At 41.7% G+C, this 20,210-nt stretch overlaps 1 protein-coding gene across 3 annotated transcripts in view; it reads left to right on the top strand.

Annotated features, from left to right (window-relative positions):
- The first annotated feature begins 3,578 nt into the window (after positions 1-3,578).
- The window catches only part of RALA (RAS like proto-oncogene A), a 76,734-nt gene continuing 60,102 nt past the window's right edge, over positions 3,579-20,210 (top strand). For 2 of the 3 annotated variants that reach the window (XM_067745869.1, XM_067745868.1), the window contains exon 1: positions 3,579-3,812. The gene's annotated coding sequence lies outside the window, so the exon portion shown is untranslated. The remainder of the gene's footprint in view (positions 3,813-20,210) is intronic. The other variant, XM_067745870.1, reaches the window with a different exon arrangement.

The following is a 20,210-nucleotide window of genomic DNA, read 5'->3' as shown; positions in this document are numbered from 1 at the left end:
ATAACTCTACTAGTAATAAAACATGTATTTCAAGTAGTTTAGAGATAAATTGCTAATAACCAACTACTTTCTCATCTGGCCCCCAATACATCTAGGAGGCTTTTGTTGTTACCAGTTACTACTATATGTGTAGCTTTTGTACACTGATATGTTTATAAATTGGTATATGATAAGCACATATATAAAAATAAATGTGTACATTATATAGTCATGAATATATTTAAATGTGTTTATATATGCATACACCTTTCAAAAGAGAAATACTGAAGAAACCAATCTAAGAGGCAAAATTTCATCTACTTTAGGGATAGACACTGGACAAAACCTCAGAGGACTATGTATTTTATTTTGTATTTCTGATTAAACAATGATGAGAATGACAGAAGAGTTATAGGAATGCTCACCTTCATGCTACAGACAAACATGTAACTGCATGCTAAGTCTTATTATTCTATGGGGACGTGAGTAATGCTTTAATGCAAAATTCCAGTTAAATGACTGTAGTAGACTAATCATTAATTCTAAAACATGATTCTGACAAAAGCATACCTATCTCATACGTCTCCCCAATGTATATATTAGCTATAAGTAGCAGAAAACATAAGAATTGTAGTTACTAAAACTCTTCTCCTCTTACTTTTTACTCATACCACGTTAGTACATAAGGTTGGTTTATAAATAATAATTAACAATAAGGTCAATAAGAAACCTAAGTGTGTGTGTGTGTGTGTGTGTGTGTATTTATTATTATCATTAAAAAAATTTTTTTGGCAACAACACACAGCTTGTGGGATCTTAGTGCCCCAACCAGCGATCTAACCTGGGTCCATAGCAGTGAAAGTGCGTTTTAACCACTGGACTGTCAGTGAATTCCCAAATCTAAGTATATTTTAAACCAGAACCTTTCATGTTCTTTGAGGTGCCCAGGCAGGAAATTTTGAAATGCTCATGAGTTCTACTGGATACTAGTGCTAATTATTAATAATATATACTTAAAATTATGCCCTTTCATCCAAGTACCTCAAAGAGCTTTTAAAGCATTAATTTGTTATTTATCTCTGAGAGGCAGGCTGGTAGAAAGTTATTATAATCTCTATTTTATAGTCAAAGAAACTAGGGCATAGAGAGGTTAAATGACTTTGCTTGGGTCATATGGTGAAAAGAACTTTGGGACTCAAGATCATTGCTCTCATTTCTAGTTCAGTATATTATCCATTACATGGTTGGTCAATACACCTAAATGTAATTTTATTCTAGGAAAATTGAGAATAAATGTATTTGAATAATCTAAGAACTAAAGGTGAGAGTTCCTCATTTTTTGTGTTCAAAAAATCCTGCTATACAGGAATATAGAATAACAACTAATAATTAGTCTTTGGTTTGCCACTGTACCTATTATTTATAGGGCTTTTGCTATATGTGGCTTTCTGAAGCTTCTGCTCGAAAATGATCCATTCTATTTCTGACTGCTTTAAGCTAGGTTAGCATGGCTGTGAACAAACAAGAATCAGCTGAGACAGGCTGGCTAACGAGCTTGAGGTTGTCTTTCATTGCGTTCCCCTTGCTCACTCTTAAAGCTATCCTCCTCCTAGCTCTCCATTCAACAGGTATATCCTCAATCCTCCATCTGTGGCTAGTTTAACTAACCTGTCTTGTCAATGATTAAATTTTAAAAATTTTAATTAAGGTAACAATGATTTTATGATGCTATACTAGTTATACTTTTGTCATATTCAGTTTCTTGTAAGCCTAAACTTTACGGCCCTTAGAAGAAATATAGTCCTTAGAAGACCATTATGCATATATCACCACATGGGGATTTTTTTCAATGTAATATTTCAGCATTTTTCCCAAGAAAAATTAGGGAGAAAGGAGAAGTGGCTTTGAATCTGTGCTCAATAAAGTGAGACTGCAGTTGGCTCGGGTGTGGTAATACAAGCCTGTGGTGTTTGTAACTTCATATCCCATCCTACCCAGAGCTGTAGACCCACACAGCAACTGCCATTAGACACCACCATCGGTACATAAAACACGTCAGGTCCAAAATGGCACTCATTTTCTGCCCCAACCCCATCCCAATCCTTATTTCATTTGGTAAAATACACCTTTACCCTCCCCCAAAAGCAGAACATCAGTATTGTCACTTCCATTCTTTTATCCAGCAAGCACCTGCTTCCCAAGAATCTATCATCATAACTAGTTGACTTGGCATCCTGAACATTTTAGGAATCAATCTTCTTCGGATACTCACTGCCACTCACATTATGGTTATCCTTTCTCTTGATTTCTGTAATGGCTCCTTGTCTGCAAGCTCTCTGCTTACCCTGCCCCTCCCCTCAACTAACCTGTCCTCCACCAACAGCTTAAATTGTCAGTCTGTCCAGGGTCATTCCTCTATTCATGGCCTCACCACGGCATGAAAGACAGTTCATGTTTGACTCCTGACTGCTTCTTCAGCTTCATCTTTTTCAGCTGCCCAGCCTTGAACTTTTAAGTCCTGTAATTACTACTCAGACTTCTCAATAGTCTTTATTTGTTCCTTTGTTTCATGTCCTTTTTGTCAGGATCTCGATGTGCTGTAAAATCCCTTTTTGGTGCTGTAAAACCCCTGTTTATCTTGAAAATCTGACAGTTTTAGTAAACTCATCCATTCCTTTCTCTGTATACCTTGATATGCCATACTTCCAACCGTAATTATTTGCTTCCATTACTCTGGGCATCCCTTGAATGGACTGTGTCAAGCAATGAGTGTTGCTACTCAGGTGCGAGGTGGGGAGGGAAGAGGATAAGGGAATAAATGTCTAGAGTTAAGAGGGGAGCTGTTAACGCATGTTAGTCTAACGATCGATTTCGAACCTATGGAAGGATTAAATAAAGCAAACGATTTAGTGGAACTACTTCCAATTTAGGCTCCCAAATCACAGGATGGGGCCGCGGGATGATCTCAGTGCCACACCAGACATCAGACCCACTGTGTCGTAGTGGGTTCGAGAATCCTCAGAAAAGGATCCCCGACTATCCGCGGATGCGAGTCCTCCCGGGATCAGCTGTTAGACAGGAGGCCCAGGGCGGCCACCGAGACCCTCCAGCCAGGGCAGGCGACTGACCCGTCTCCAGAGATTCAGCCCGCGACGAGCCACGTCGCCGGTTCCACTCGGGAAAATCCCGGCCACAGGACGGAGTGGCCTAGGACGCCCCGGGAGAAGAGGCCGCCCCCTGGAAGCAAGATGGCCGCTTCCGCTCTCCCCCTCCTTCCCCAAGAACCCCCTCCTGGTCCCCAGAAGAGAGACAAGGACGTCGTGGCGCCGGCGCCGAGATCCGGGAAACTCTGCGAGGCCCGCGGCCCCTCCCGGGCCCCGGGGAGGTGACTTCACCTCGCCGGGCGCAGAGACCGGGGGTGGGGTCGCCCGAGAGGCAATGCAGCCCGCCCTCAGCGCGCGGAGGGTGGACACCAGCAGGCCCGCTCCCTCCGGCCATTGTTCTCCAGCCCCGGCCCCCACATCCTCCTCTCAGCCCGCGGACAGGAAGTTGCTTCCCCTCAGACTCCGCCCCGCTCCCAGCGCCCCGGAAGTGACCTGCGGCTGCTGCTGCAGAGCGGCCAGCAGGAGGGTGGATCTCCAGAGAGCGGGGCGCCCCGAGCCCTCCTCCGCCTCCTCCTGCCGCCCAGACTCCACCGCCTCCTGTCGGACTCCTCCTTCTGCCGCTCCCGGCGCGGAGCCTCCTGGACGACAAGGGCCGAGCACTCTCCAGCTGGAGCCAGCTCAGCCGCGGCTTCCGGAGCCCGCGGGGCGGTGAACCGGCTTGCGGTGCAGGTGAGCTATGCCCGCCCGGGCTGCCCGGGGAGGGGCTGGGGCCGCCGGGGCGGCGGCGGGGGTGTGTCTGGGCGGCGGCGGGCCGAGGCCCAGGCGCCGGGCCCGGACGCCGAAATTGCACCTCCTGCGTGCTCCCCGGGAACCAGCTGCGGGACGAGCCCGGGCTGGAATCCGGGGCGCCGGGTTCGCCGCTGTGCGAGCGAGTGCACTCCCGAGAGCGGACAGTTGCGGCGAGGTCTCCCGACCCCGGCACCCCGTCGAGCTGGCCTCGTCGGAAGGTCACCCCGCATCTCTGTCCCGCCGCGCCGAGGTCCCCGCCTGGGCGGTGCCCGCAACCTGGGGGGACCGGTCGCCGCAGTCCCCGCGCCTCACTCCGCCCCTCTCCCCTCCTTTCCTTTCTTTTACTCCTTGTCTGTGTGCGAGCAGTTGCTTTTTAAGCGTCTCGGTTAGGGTTTTGTGCCAGTTAAAGGAATAGCTGTTTCAGGTGGAAGTCATTAGATGGTCCGCACTGAACTGAATAGCCGGCCCTGGGCTCTTGCACAGGTTTAGCCAATAATCGGGAATCAAGCCTCTGAAACGCGGACGAGAATATGGATATTTTGAGTGAGGGAGGTGTTTCTTCCGTGGTTCGTTCCTGAAGGTTTTCCAGAAGTGGAAGATGTGATTTGTGTGCTTTAGGCAAGGGATATGTGTGTAAGTGGGCGGGGGTGACGGCGCAGAGAGGTGGCAGTGTTGTTTCAAGGTTTAGGGAGAATTAGGGAGTTGACTGGCCTTTTCTCGGAAACCTGAATGTCCAGACTTGCGAGAGCTCATCCAAGTGTCATTGAGGTTGTACGAGAACTACAGGGCCACGCCCTGCCTGTCAAGCTGAAAAGCACCTAATTTACGAATTGTGTTTGGGGGCCACGGGGAGGGGGACAGGGCGGGAGATCATTATAAAATATGTGTCATGAGTTAATTCTTGTCCTGGAAGTAAATTACAAGTTTAATCATGCTTCAAAAAGTATATACTAAATGTCGTTAGTGAACTCAGTTTTCACCAAAGGTATTCCTTTTAGCTTATGTTTACTAATGTATTTAAATATGTCTTATTCGCTTATGTTTCTGTCTCTATTAATGCAATATTATTATAAAATGACTCCTGTGACTCTGAAAACATTATTTTTAGATTACAAATTTCTTCAGGGCAGGAGCCATGTCTTACTCATCCCTGTGTTTCCATGCGATGTGGCCAGAACATAGAAGTTATTCACACAGCTCTTCAGTGAATGAATGAATGTGTAGGTGATCTCACAGTTGCCTTCCAGTAGTCATTTATTTGGGGGGGGGGTGGGAGGGCTAAGGTTTTTTTGTTTGTGTTTTTGTTTCAGTTTGGATGCAGATTTTGCTTTGTCTTTCTGTTCTTTAGCACGGTCAAAGGACAAATCAAGAAGAATCCTTTGCCATCCTTCCAAAAGTATCCTCCCCTGAAAGATTAAAATTATATTTGGGGTATTGTGATTGGGCATTATAATAACTTATATTCCAGTGTTAAATGTTTACTACTTGAGCTTTTTTGCCCAGGGTTATCAAGAAGAGATTTCCTGGTGATAGGAAGTTTGTGTTTGGAGTTGATAACCATACCCTATCTTAATCAAATAGAGGAAATTGGGAGTTACCACTGTTGAGATAACGTGGTACATTGCAGAATTGCTTATAGTGGCTCATTTTTTTCCACGGGTACATGAAGTCCTTTGACATCCTCTTATGACCTTGACGCGATTTACCAGTAACCACTTTAACACTTTTTTCCAGAGATCCAGGTGCTGTTCTCCAGTGTGTCTGCTGAGTATGCAGTCATCTGTATCAATTATTTTGAAGTAATTTTTCATACAACACTTTCTTTGCAGTTAATTCTTCATACAACTCTTTTTCAGGGAAAAGGGGCTAATTACAGGAAAGAAACTTGTCTACCATTTGTGTGGGGAGATAATTTTTGTCTATAGATGGTTGGGTTATTTTCACTGTAGTGAGGTTCAAATAAAAAAGTGCTGATATCTTCTTTCGTCTCCGAATGTCTGGTCCTACACTGGTTTTCCAAGCTCAGCTTCTACAGAACATAGATAAATGTACCAGTATCACTTCTTGTGTATGTATGTGTCAGTGTAATATGCATTTGTACATGGGTTGCGAAGACAATCACTTTTAAAATACTGGAATAAGAGGCTGTGAATATTAATGGGGAAAAAGATTATGATTTTGAGGAAGTAGGGAGACAGTTCATGGTTTTCACTGTTTTATAAAATGTTTTAGTTTTAGACACTAGGGAGAGTAAAGCCTGTAATTTCTTATCTCAGTGACGTAACCACTATACAGAGGTCAGATTTCCCTTATTTCAACAACTCTCTTGGTAATAACAGTCCTCCTACATTGATTTCCTGCCAAGCACTGTGATAAGAGCTTATAATTTTTAATCTCCACACTACTGCTGCAAAATAGGTAGTTTTTCCATACTTTACTAAGGCTAAGGGAAGTTATTTGCTGGAAGCTGGGCCACTAGTACGTAATAGGGTCTGGATTTTAAAGTAACAATTTCTGAGAACATTGGCTATTACAATTAATCCTAAAAGACTGAGAAAAGAATTCGATTCTGATTGAGCTGAGCTTTTAGAAAGCAAAGATACTGATCTCGTCAGTACTCTTGGCCATCACATGGGGCCTGGGGTAACCAGTGACCCTGGCCAGGTGGCCTCAGATAGCAGCCAGTCTTCTGTTTATGACCTTCCTTCCACATGTTATAACCTTCTGCGTGTGCCACGATGAAAAAATGGATGGGCATTGTTCATATAAGTGTCCTGGGAGAGTAGAGTATAAGGAACTCAACTTTGGTGTTTGATTATTACTTTTTACCTTTCAAGTACCTGAATAGTCCCTATTTGAGAGGACTGTTGGAGACCTGTTTGTAGTGACTTTTCCTGCAATCTTGTTTTTTTAGTTCTTCTTGGACTGAAGGACATGGGGGAGAGGTTGTGGGAGAGTGGAAAAGAAGCAGAGGTGTAGACATGGGTCTGTTTTTACCATTTCAGACCATATATTATTTTCTCTTTGGGTTTAGTATGGAGGCTTAAAGGTGGCAGAATTCTTGTAAGGGTCTAACTCCTCTTCGGTGCCAGTAGAATTCTCTTCACTCTTCCCAAGGCTGTGCACTTTTTTTAAAAAAAAATGCCCTTTTCAATGGGCCTAATTCTAAGGATGTGTTCATCTCTTGGTTTAAAAAAGAAGTGTAGAGCTCAAGTTAAAAATAGCTTATTCTCCAGCCCCTATTAGTAACAGTTATTCTTTGTGTTTTTCTGTTTGTTTGTTTTTTAGCTCTAAAACACCTTTCTCACTACCCTATTGCACTCATAACGATTTGGTTACAATATAGAAAAAATTCAGTTAAAGCTCTGTGAGTTCTTAAAAGATGTTTGAGTAAATTTTAGAAGAGAATTTGCATCTTTGATTTAATTATACCTGAAGGTGAAAACTTATTCCTCGACATCAAGAGGGCATTCTGTACAAGCCAAGAAGCAAGCTTCCAGAAAACATGTTAGTATTCTTAGAGGCCCTCACAGCTAGAGGCCTGTATTAGGTTCAGTAGACAGACGTAACGCCTTGACACACATAATCTCCTTGAAGTCTGGGATCTAATTTCATCGCAGAATTCACTTATTGAAACTAAATATCAGGGTTTGTCAATGTCATCTTGGAGAATAAAACACAGCAAGATTATGAAACGACTTCTACTCCCAGACACATTGTGAAGGTGGGGCAAAGATCCCCAGTTTCCACAAAGATCATGACCGTAGTCTTCGAAGCCACGGAATCTGTTGCTTTCTTTTGCGGTTGAGAAGCTAGCATAGTAATCCATTGAAAATGAGGTTGCCCCACTACTGAGTAATTGCAGACGCTTTAGTTCAGCTGCCCTGTCTAGATCTATTCTGGATTATTGTAGCAGCTTTTTAGCCTCTGGTTGGGTCCCCCCCACCCAATCTTTTTTCCACACTTGGTTAGAGTATTCACGATACTCCCCTGCTTAAAACCCTTTCACAGCTCCTTCTTGCTAATTAATACAATCCAAATTCCTTTTATTTTATTTTATTTTATTTTTTTTTTTTGCGGTACGCGGGCCTCTCACTGTTGTGGTCTCTCCCGTTGCGGAGCACAGGCTCCGGACACGCAGGCTCAGCGGCCATGGCTCACGGGCCCAGCCGCTCTGCGGCATGTGGGATCTTCCCAGACCAGGGCACGAACCCGTGTTCCCTGTATCGGCTGGTGGACTCTCAACCACTGCGCCACCAGGGAAGCCCCAAATTCCTTTTATTCTTAATTTCATATATAAAAAAAACTTTTAAGGTCTGCTCCTTACCTAACTCTGTAGCCTCATTTCTTTTTTTCCAGGGTCTTCAGTTCCAGCAATCCAGGCTTCTGGAATGCTAGCGTTTTTTCAGTCCCTCATTTCCTCTTCCTGTGATTTTTAACCACTCCTCCTTCCCCCAGCCTAATATACCCCTACTTGCCCTTCAGAACTCACTTTAGCTTATAACTCTTCAAAAATTGTATCTTGATTTGATTTTTTCTCTCAACTCCATCCTTTCAAAAAAACAAAACAAAACAACAACAACAAAAAACAACTTTCAAGACTGGGCTAGGGTTTCCCTGGTGGTGTAGTGGTTAAGAATCCGCCTGCCAGTGCAGGGGACACGGGTTCGAGCCCTGGTCCAGGAAGATCCCACATGCCGCGGAGCAGCTAAGCCTGTGTGCCACAACTACTGAGCCTGCGGTCTAGAGCCCCCGAGCCACAACTGCTGAGCCCGTGTGCCACAACTGCTGAGCCCGTGAGCCACAACTACTGAGCCCACATGCCACAACTACTGAGCCTATGTGCCTAGAGCCCGTGCTCCGCAACAAGAGAAGCCTCTACAATGAGAAGCCCGTGCACCCCAATGAAGAGTAGTCCCCGCTCGCTGCAGCTAGAGAAAGCCCGCGTGCAGCAACGAAGACCCAACGCAGCCAAAAATAAATAAATAAAATAAATTAAAAAAAAAAAACTGAGCTAGTTGCTCCCCTTGCGAGCTGCCATAAAATCTGTGATAGCACTTACTACTATGGACAGTTACTTCATTAGCCTATTGTAAATTTTGTTGACCACAGTCTGTAGTAACCGCGTATCTCCAGGTATACATGCCCTCTTAAAAGTCTTCACAGGACTTTATCAGAAGTTCCCAAACTTTCTCAGTTCATTACATCCTTATTATATCAGTAATTTTTTCACAGCATCCCTAGGTTAGGAGAAACATCTGATGGTTTAATTTATTAGTTTAGGTCCAAACAACTTAATAAGTATTTATGTACTGACAATTTAGTAACTATTTGAAAAAAGTAATACACAAATTGAGTAACTTTAATTTTTAACTACATAGTACTCCACGGTTTATTCAACCATTTCTCCTGTATTTGGACACTTAAGTAATACCCAGTATTTTTCAATTACAAGTGGTGTTGTAATGCAAATCTTTGTTTCTTTGTATTGTTGGAAGTATACCTTCAGGATAAACGTATATATAAGATTTGTTAGATTTGCCAAATTTCTCTTCCTGTGGGGCTGTACTATTTTGAATTCCCACCAGTGGTGTATGAGTGGTGCAGCTTCAGCAGCAGAGCATGTTGCCAAGCTGCTGAATTTCTGCTAATCTAATAGGTGAGAAATTGTATCTCAGCCTAGTTTTAATTTGTATTTCTCTTATCACAAGTGAATTGAACATTTTTTTCATATGTTTCAGGGCCATTTTTTACATTTTTTAAAGTGTTCATGTTATTTGCTCACTTTCTAAATAAATTTTGGTCTTTTCCTCTCAGAGTTTAAAAGTTCTTTATATTTAAGAATATTAGTCATTTAACTTTGATATATATTGCAAATACTTTGCCCAGTTATCTTTTGGCATTGATTGTGGTGTGTGTTTTTTTGACTTGCGAAAGTTTGTTTCTGTGTAGTCAAGTATATTAATCTTAAGTTTATTGCATCTGGATTTTTAGTCATAGAGAGCCTTTCACTTCCCACAGGTTATAGAGGAATTCAGCCATGCTTTCTTCTAGTACTAATACAGTTTCATTTATAATATAGAGCACATTCAGTCCTCTGATCCATTTGGAGTACATTTCTATATATGGTGTGAATGGGGCTAATTTTATGTTTTCCACGTGGCTGTCCAGTTGTCCTGATACCATTCAATTAAAAAAAAATCTTGGCCCCCTTTATCATATACTAGATTTCTGTATGTAGTTGGGTATGTTTTATACTTTTGGATGGTCTGACTATTCATGTACCAGTACTACACTGTTCTAATCATAGAGACTTTGTATATGATTTAATATCTGGTAGAGCTAGTTCCCCATTATTGCTCCTGTTCTTCAGTGTTTTCCGTACTAGTCTTGCGTGTTTCATTTTTCCGTATGAACTCTAGCATCAGTTTGTCCAAGTCCATTAGAAAGCTCACTATTATTTTTATTAAGGTCACATTAAACTTACTGTATAACCTAGAACTGATCTCTTGATGGTGTTAGAACATCTTAATCTAGAACAAGCGATGTCTTTTCATTTTCTTAAATCTACTTTGTCTCTGCAGAATGGTTTATATTTACTTCATATAAGTTTTGAACATTTCTTGTTTATTCCTATGTATTTTGTGTTTTATCTTTTGTTGTTACTATTATAAATAGAATTTTCTTATTAGTTATATTTACCAACTGATTATTCATGTATATGAACATTGCTAATTTCTGCATGTTTTTAAAAAAATATTTATTTATTTATTTATTTTTGGCTGCATTGAGTCTTCTTTGCTGTGCATGGGCTTTCTCTAGTGGTGGTGTTGAGCAGGGGCTACTCTTCATTGCAGTGTGCGAGTTTCTCACTGAGGTGGCTTCTCTTGTTGCAGAGCTCTAGGCATGCGGGCTTCAGTAGTTGTGGTGCATGAGCTCAGTAGTTGTGGCTCGCGGGCTCTAGAGAGCAGGCTCAGTAGTTGTGGTGCATGGGCTTAGTTGCCCTGCGGCATGTGAGATCTTCCCGGACCAGGGCTCGAACCCATGTCCCCTGCATTGGTAGGTGGACTCTTAACCACTGCGCCACCAGGGATGTCCCCCTTGCTGAATTATTGTTTAAGTACTTTTATTATTTCAGTACTTTTATCATTGCTTCTCTGTGGCCCAGATATACAGTTATGTCACCTGTAAATAGAGATTTTATCGTCTTCTTTTCCAGTGTTTTTACATCTGTTTGTCTTATCTAATTGCATGGATTACTATCTCCAGAACAATGTTAAATAGTAATATAACAGTATCTTTAATAGAGATGCTGATTGTTTTATTGTATTATCTTCTCTGTGGATATACATTGTACTAGATATTAATTTAACTGGGGAAATACCTTTCAAAGACTGAAGTCCGGGCTTCCCTGGTGGCGCAGTGGTTGAGAGTCCGCCTGTCAATGCAGGGGACACGGGTTCGTGCCCCGGTCCGGGAAGATCCCACATGCCGCGGAGCGGCTGGGCCCATGAGCCATGGCCGCTGAGCCTGCGCGTGCGGGCCTGTGCTCCGCAACGGGAGAGGCCACAACAGTGAGAGGCCCGCGTACCGCAAAAAAAAAAAAAAAAAAAAAAAAAAAGACTGAAGTCCTTCACTATTTCTGTAAGAGATAGATATGGTAAGCGGCAGGAAGGTTGAATTTCCTAGTGGGCAGCAGCAAAGTATTGATATAATGATAATCAAGATAGGGTATTGATCTGTAGTTTCCCAGTTCATACAACCATTCCTGAATTTTGTTCCTGCCTCTCCCAAACTTCACTATAATCTTTACTCAGCCAGACGTGGGTGCCTCGGGGTGACCTCCATTTCTTCTCTAGGCTAAAGCAGCCATAGGTCTATGAAAATCTATTTCCTTCTAGGCTTTCATAGTCTTTAAGTGGTTTCTGTGCTTTGCAGATGAATTAGGCTCACCTTGTATTGATGCGATCATGGCTTGAGTCCTTGTGTCTGTAGGTCACATAGCAAGTCAGGCTTGTAATTAGATGAGTTTATCGATGGGGTGGCCCGTGGTACACAGTTATGGGATAGTTCTAGACAAGTTTGTAGGGCCTCGGTCCATCTGGCCTTGAGGCAGTTCTTTCTCCAGAATTCATTTATAAAGATTTAGTCCTCTGGCTGGTGGTATATGTTGGTGTGAAATCACCTGTAGCCCAGCATCCTGCACACATTCCCTCCACACGGCAATTACACACACTCACCTGTGCTCAGTCTCCCATGTTCTGCAGAGTATTTTCATTTCACTGCCATCTAATTCACCCAGAAAGTTCAAGTAGCATATTTTCTGTAGATTCTTATAATTTCAAGGTTATCTAGGTCCATTTTGTAAATTCCTAGTCCACATCCCGTTTTCTGTCTCATTCATTCTAAATATTTCCTTTCCCAGGAGTGCTGGGTGGTATGATATGTATTAATTTCTTGTCCCTTATGCCAAGGAGCTCCTCCTCAGAAGTCCTACAACTCCCAGTCTATAACTATAGTCCCTCTTCATTGTCCCATGAATGCTGGTAGGTCTCTAGGTTGAGGAACTCTCACTCACCAGGTAGTACTCTTGGTCTGTGGCCAGTTGTTCATCTCCACTTTTCCTGGGACCCATGTTGCCTTTTTTTTTTTTTTTTTTTTTTTTTTTGGCGGTACGCGGGCCTCTCACCGCCGCGGCCTCTCCCTTTGCGGAGCACAGGCTCCGGATGCGCAGGCTCAGCGGCCATGGCTCACGGGCTCAGCCGCTCCGCGGCATGTGAGATCCTCCCGGACCGGGGCACGAACCCGTGTCCCCTGCATCGGCAGGCGGACTCTTAACCACTGCGCCACCAGGGAAGCCCCCGTGTTGCCTCTTTCTAACTGGGTCTTGGCCCACAGTTCAGTCTTTGGCGGGTGGTAGTTGGGGACTCTCCTGCCTTGAAGATCCTCAGGTCTCACCCTCTGCTACATGCTGCCACCCTGATGTCTGGGCTTGCAGGAGGCTGATCTTTTCTGTTGCCTCTTTTTTGCCTTACTTCTCCTACCCCTTTTTAGTCTGAGGACGTTTTGTCTTCCTTCATCTTTATCCCTAAGACATTTTGTCTGTGACAGAAAATCCCTATCCCCCGAGGTCTTAAGTTTCTAGACACCAACCATAGTCTCTTAGTGCTTGGATTATCGGTAACTTTCCCACTACCCTTTTAATCTCTAAGATCTCCCTATTTCATATGGCTGTACACTACACCTAAGATAATTCTCTATGTCTGTTACTTCATTGATTCTTATTTGCTGATTGTGGCTTTTAGTAGCTTTCTTGATCCCTCAGAATAAAATAAAACTTGATCATTTGCTCTGCCTATCTCTTCTTGTCCTTGCTTTGGCCCAGATCATTAACCCATTCTCGTTTTTGTGTTTTGTTTTGTTAAAGTTTATGTTTTTTTGGTTGCAACTATTTGAACTTTTTGTAGATTCATTAGTCATTTATATTTTTTATTCTGTGAGTTGTCTTTTTATGTCCTTTGCTTATTTGTGGGGTGGTGAGGAGGCTGGATTTTCTTTTTTTTTTTTTGCCGTACGCGGGCCTCTCACTGTTGTGGCCTCTCCCGTTGCGGAGCACAGGCTCCGGACGCGCAGGCTCAGTGGCCATGGCTCATGGGCCCAGCCGCTCCGCGGCATGTGGGATCTTCCCGGACCGGGGCACGAACCCGTGTCCCCTGCATTGGCAGGCGGACTCTCAACCACTGCACCACCAGGGAAGCCCCTCTGGATTTTTTTTTGAAATGACAGATTTGTTGAGATATAATTCACATACCATAAAATTTACTTTTAAAGTGTATTAATTCAGTGGTTCTTAGTATAGTCGCAGAGTTGTGCAACCATCACCTCTATCTAGTTTGAGAACGTTTTCATTACCCCCAAAAGAAACCCATGCTCATTAACCATCACTCCTGATTCCCTCCACCCCCCAGCCCCAGACAGCTATAAATCTACTTCCCATCTGTGGAGATTTGCCCATTCTGGTCATTCCTGGATACCACAAACAGATCATACAATATGTGGTCTTCTGTTTCTGGCTTCTTTCATTTAACATAATGCTTCAAGGTTCATCCATGTTCTAGCATATGTCAGTTCTTCATTCCTTCTCATGGCTGAATAATGTTCCATTCAGTGGATATATCACATTTTGTTTATCCTTTCGTCAGTTGATGGACATTTGGATGTTTCTACTTTTTGGCTTATATTGGATAATGCTGCCATAAACGTTGATGTACATGTTTTTGCATGGACATGTGTTTTCATTCCTCTTGGGTATATATCTAGGAGTGAAATTACTAGGTCACATGATAACTCCATGTTTAACATTTTGATTAACTGCCAAACTGTTTTCTGAGGTACTTGTGCCATTTTACATCCCCACGGTCAGTTTACAGTTTCTCCACACCCTCACCAGTGTATGTTATTGTCCCTCTTTTTGATTATAGCTATCATAGTGGGTACAATTTCTGTCTTCTGCCATCTGCTAGAGTACTTTGTCTAAGCTGTCCTATGTACATCTTAGCATATCTTTTTTTCTTCTTAGATATTTTATTTCAAGGTCCAATTCCAAGAATGTTTTCTTTATTGTAAAAACTATAAATGTGACGTTTTGTTTGAACTTCCACGTGAACATTCCTTTTGATTCATAACAAGATTCCTGTTTTACATTAGTGTGTCTGATGAGTTTAAGCTGTTAAAACTATAAATTGCTCAAAGTACACTTGTTGGGCTTCGCTGGTGGCGCAGTGGTTAAGAATCCACTTGCCAATGAAGGGGACATGGGTTCGAGCCCTGGTCCGGGAAGATCCCACATACAGTGGAGCAACTTAAGTCCGTGTGGCACAACTACTGAGCCTGCGCTCTAGAACCTGGGAGCCACAACTACTGAGCCCACATGCCACAACTGAAGCCCGCGTACCTAGAGCCCACGCTCTGCAACAAGAGAAGCCACCGCAATGAGAAGCCTGCGCACTGCAATGAAGAGTAGCCCCCGTTCGACGCAACTAGAGAAGGCCTGCACACAGCAGTGAAGACCCAACGCAGCCAAAAATAAAATAAATTTATTTTTTTAAAAAGTACACTATTAAAGGGATTTCCCTGGTAGTCCAGTGGTTGACTCCACACTCCCACTGCAGGGGGCACGGGTTCGATCCCTGGTTGGGGAACTAGGATCACGGCCAAAAACAACAACTACAAAAGTACACTGTTAGAGTTAGCTGGGGGAAAGGGATAGTTGGGCAGTTTGGGATTGACATGTGCACACTGCTATATTTAAAATGGATAACCAACGAGAACCTACTGTATAGCACAGGGAACTCTGCTCAATATTATGTAACAACCTAAATGGGAAAAGAATTTGAAAAAGAATAGATACATGTATATGTAAAAACAAAAACAAAAAAACCCACCACCAGCAGCAAAAGTACACTGTTAACAAATTATGGCATAGTTAAGTAGTAAGACAAAGTGCCCAAGTTAGAGTAGTGAAAGAGAATTATTCATAATGAACACTGACAATGCTTTGAAGAATTGTTAGTGCAGTGTTGACTACAAAATTGAGGAAATCCAATTATAGACAAGAGTAACCAAATATGATGCTAGGTTTAATCTTTGTTTTATTCCTATTCTTACTAGGAAGTTACAAAATATAAATGAATAATTTTTTTTTTTTTTTTTTTTTTTTGTGGTACACGGGCCTCTCACTGTTGTGGCCTCTCCCCTTGTGGAGCACAGGCTCCGGATGCACAGGCTCAGAGGCCATGGCTCACGGGCCCAGCCGCTCCGCGGCATGTGGGATCTTCCCAGACCGGGGCACAAACCCGTGTCCCCTGTGTCAGCAGGCGGACTCTCAACCACTGCGCCACCAGGGAAGCCCATAAATGAATAAATTTTTTTAAATCAAAATTTAGCACTTTTGTGTATATGGTTTCATTTGATCTTTATATCAGCCAAGAGATATAGGTGGGAATGGGTGCTCTTTCAGGTGGGAAAATTTATTGACCTTCATTCAAAAATGCTTTCTCAGGCACTGCTATATAACTAAAGATTTCTGCACCAACTAATAACTATGTTGCTTTGTCTTAAATGACTACTTCAAAAAGTATTAGTTGGCAGTAACATTTCTAGAAAGCTCTAGTTTGCTGAGTCTGTGCACAATTATTTCATACTTTGAGTTTTCGTTTCTTCCTTCCATTATTTGCTGTGTATTAACAGTCATAGACCAAAGACATGACAGTCTTTAAATTCCAATTGTGTGCCTCTTTCTGAAATGTCCTGAGAACTACATTGGTGAGTCCTTTTACATTTTGTTACACTTTAAAATGAGTGTGCGCCATGTAAAGATGTTCAACGTCACCAATTTTTAGGGAAATGCAAATCAAAACTGCAATTAGGTATCACCTCACACACCCGTTAGAATGGCTGTTATCAAAAAGGCAAAGAAACAACAAGTGTTGTCGAGGTGTAGAGAAAGGGGCCCTCCTGCACTGTGGGTGGGAATGTAAGTTGGTGCAGCCGCTGTGGAGAAACGGTATGGAGGCTTCTTAAAAAGTCTAGAATAGAACTACCCTATGATCTAGCCATTGCACTTCAGGGTATTTATCCAAAGAAAGTGAAAACACTGATTTGAAAACACATACGCACCCCTGTGTTCATCACAGCCTTATTTATGAGAGTCAAGATTTGGAAACAGCCTTAGTGCCCATCAGCAGATGAATGGGTAAAGAAGATGTGGTATACACACACACACACACGCGCGCGCGCGCGCACACACACACACAACAGAATACTACTCAGCCATAAAAAAGATGAAATCTTGCCATTTGTGACAACATGGACCTTGAGGGTATTAATGCTAAGTGAAATTAAGTCAGAGAAAGATAAATACCTTTTGATTTTACTCATGTGGAATATAGAAAGAAAAAATGAAGAAACCAAACAATACATAGATACAGAGAACAGAGTAGTAGTTATCAGAGGGGAAGGGGCAGAGGGGAGGGCAAAATGGATAAAGGGGCTCAACTGTATGGTGACAGATAAAAAGTAAATTTTTGGTGAGCATATTGTAGGTACAGAAGTAGGAATATAAAGTTGTACACATGAAACTTATGTTGTAAACCAATATTTACCTCAATTAAAACATTTCTGAGACAATAAAAGGAGTGCTCTTTTCCCCGTAACTTTGTGTTTTGAAACATTTTTTAAAAATTGAAGTATAGTTGATTTACAATGTTGTTTTAATTTCTGCTGTACAGCAAAGTGACTCAGTTATACATATATATATTCTTTTATATATATTTTTTTCCATTATGGTTTATCCCAGGACATTGACTATAGTTTCCTCTGCTATACAGTATGTCCTTGTTGCCTTGAAATGTTTCAAACCTACAAAAAAACTTAAAAAGAGTATTATATCGAATGCCGGTAGTTACTAATCACCCTAAATTAACCAATTACCAATTATTGTTTTGCCATGTTTGCTTTATCTTTCTTTTTTTTTTTTTATTGTTTATTACTTATTTTTGGCTGCGTCAGGTCTTCGTTGCGGCGTGCAGGCTCTCTAGTTGCAGCGCGCGGGGCTCCCCGCAGCATGTGGGATCTTAGTTCGCAGACCAGGGATGAAACCCACCTCCCCTGCATTGGAAGGTGGATTCTTAACCATGGACCACCAGGGAAGTCCCTGCTTTAACTTTCTAAGTACAGATGCTTTTATTTCTCTGAGTTATTTGAAAGAAGGTTGGAGACATGAAACTTCACCTCTGTGTACCTGAGCTGACATCTTCTGAGAATGAAGACATTCTCCTGTATAACCATAATACTATTGTAACACCTAAGAAAATCAGCAATAGTTTCATAATATCATTTAATATCTAGTCCAAATTCAGATTTCATTAGTTGTCGCCTGTTGTCTTTAATAGCTGTTTTTTCCCCCAATCCAGGATCCAATCAAGGTTCATAATTTCTGCTTGCTTATTATGTCTTCTCTAGTCTCTTTTATTTCACTTTTTCTAATTAGCTTTTTTGAGGCATAATTTACATATCATAAAATTCACCCATTTTAGGTTTACAGTGATTTTTAGTAACTTTACTGACTTGTGTAAATCATTACCATAATCCAGTTTTAAAACATTTTCATCACTTCAGTATAAAATCTCTTATTCCCCTTCTTAGTTAATTCCCATTCCCATCCCCAGGCAGCCGTTAGTTTATATTCTGTCTCTATAGATTTCCCTTTTCTGGACATTGTGTATAAATAGAAATATACAATATGTATTCCTTTTGAGTTTCTTTTACTTAGCATAATATTTTTTGGTTATCGTGTTGTGGCATGTGTCAGTAGTTCTTTACTTTCTATGGATGGACAGTAGCCCCATATTCCATTCTATGGGTATACCACATTTTGCTTCTCCTTTTACAATTGATGGACATCTGGATTGCTTCCCCTTTTTGGTTATTATGAATAATCCTGTTATGAACATTCATGTGCAAGTCTTTGCATGGACGCATGTTTTCATTTCTCATGAGTATCATGGAGTGAAAGCTCCAGGTTTTATGGTAGATTTATGTGTAGTCTTTTAAGAAACTGTCAAACTGTTTTCCTAAGTGGCTGTACGTTATTTTGCATTCCCAATGGCAGTGTTTGGGGATTTTCATTTCTCTGCATCTTTACCAGCAGTTGTTAGAGTCTTTTAAAAAAAAAATTATATCCATTCTGGTGGATATAAATAAGTATCTCGTGGTTTTAATTTGTATTTCTCTAATGAATAATAGTGTTGAGCACCTTTTCATGTGCTTATTAATAAGTCTTTGACTTGTTTTCTCTGGTGAAATGTCTACTGAAATCTTTTGCCCATCTTTTAAAAATTGGGTTATTTTTCTTCTCATTGAGTCATAAGAGTTCTTTGTGTGTTCTGGATACAAGTCAGTGAGATGTGTGATTTGCAGAGATTTTCTCTCAGAGTGCTATATTTTTGGTAGTGATGTTAACCATGAGCTTTGCTTAATTTCTCTAATTTGCCCTATGGGGCTTTTTTGGAGGGTTGGAATAAAAGCTAAATCTTCTGTTGGTAATTCTTTCACATGTCTAGTACTGAAGTACTAGATTAATTAAAGACTAATTAATTAAAGACCGTGTAGTCACCTTCATCTTCATTCTGCAGTTAAGCAGTGAGAAGCTCTTCCTTTCTGAACCACAACAAGCAAATAGAGAACCTATAGGTATTAGGGTTCTTTCAATTATAGGAGTCAGAAATCCAGTCGAGGCTACCTTAAGTGAAACAGAAACGTGCTGGCTTTCTCTCCTTCCCCAGCTCTGCTGCTTTTTTTTAAAGTGGCAGACTGTTTGTGTGGTGGCCACTTTCATCTCCAGATTCATCAGAGCCAATCTTCCCCACTAGTTTAAGGAATAGAGTACTCTGGCCAGCCTGGGTCTCTTGTCCTGCTTTATAGTCGGGCCCTGATTTATAGTCCTGTTGTAATGCAGTAGGAGAGGGTGGTTCCCACTAGAAGAAGAAGTTTGGCAGACATATCATATGTATGCCTCTTTAGGGGCACTGGGTCATTTTTTGCCCACTTTTATGAAATTAAACCAAAAGTAATAGATTAATATCTGGAGTTTTGAGGGGGAGATCACATTTGTTTTATGATTAATTTTAACTCTAAATTAGCCTAAAGGCTAGTAGCACTTTTCTTACCTAAACAAACTCAGGTGATATTTGGTTTAAGCTAAAACGTTCCACGTACCTCTTCCTACCTCCCATGCAAGTGAGGGGAGGACCTACATTAACAATGGTAACAACTTGGTAATTTGGCCGATTTTTCTGTACTCCTCTTGAGCTTTCTTTTATGTAGTTTTCTTTAGCTCTGTGAGTGGGGGGTCATAGCCAACTGTCTTCGAGTTCCTACATCCCTGCAGATTGCTGAAACCCATTTTTATAACTAGTTTCCTTCCTCTCTTCTTTCATTTACTTGGATTCTCAAGCTCTGTCAGTGTCCATATGTTATATGATTCATCTTTGAAGTGATTTTTTTAAAAAGTAAGGCTAGTTCCCAGTTCCTTTTCATGACATCAAGTGTGTATGGTGATGGTGACGATGCTGTTGATGTAGTTGTGATTTTCCTGCACAAAAAAGAAAATACTTTTAATCACCTGGAGTGTTTCTAATCTAAACTCTTTGTAGACAGATACAACCGATATGTAAGTACTATTGTATAATTAAGTTGAACAAAGAACTTTGGATACTGCGTGGCTCTTGGGTTGCTTCCATACTCTTCCAGTATTCTTCAGGATTTATTTTTTAGTGT

This window comes from Pseudorca crassidens, chromosome 8, assembly GCF_039906515.1.
Source record: "Pseudorca crassidens isolate mPseCra1 chromosome 8, mPseCra1.hap1, whole genome shotgun sequence".
Lineage (NCBI taxonomy): Eukaryota > Metazoa > Chordata > Mammalia > Artiodactyla > Delphinidae > Pseudorca > Pseudorca crassidens.
This window is presented reverse-complemented; position numbering and strand designations above follow the sequence as displayed.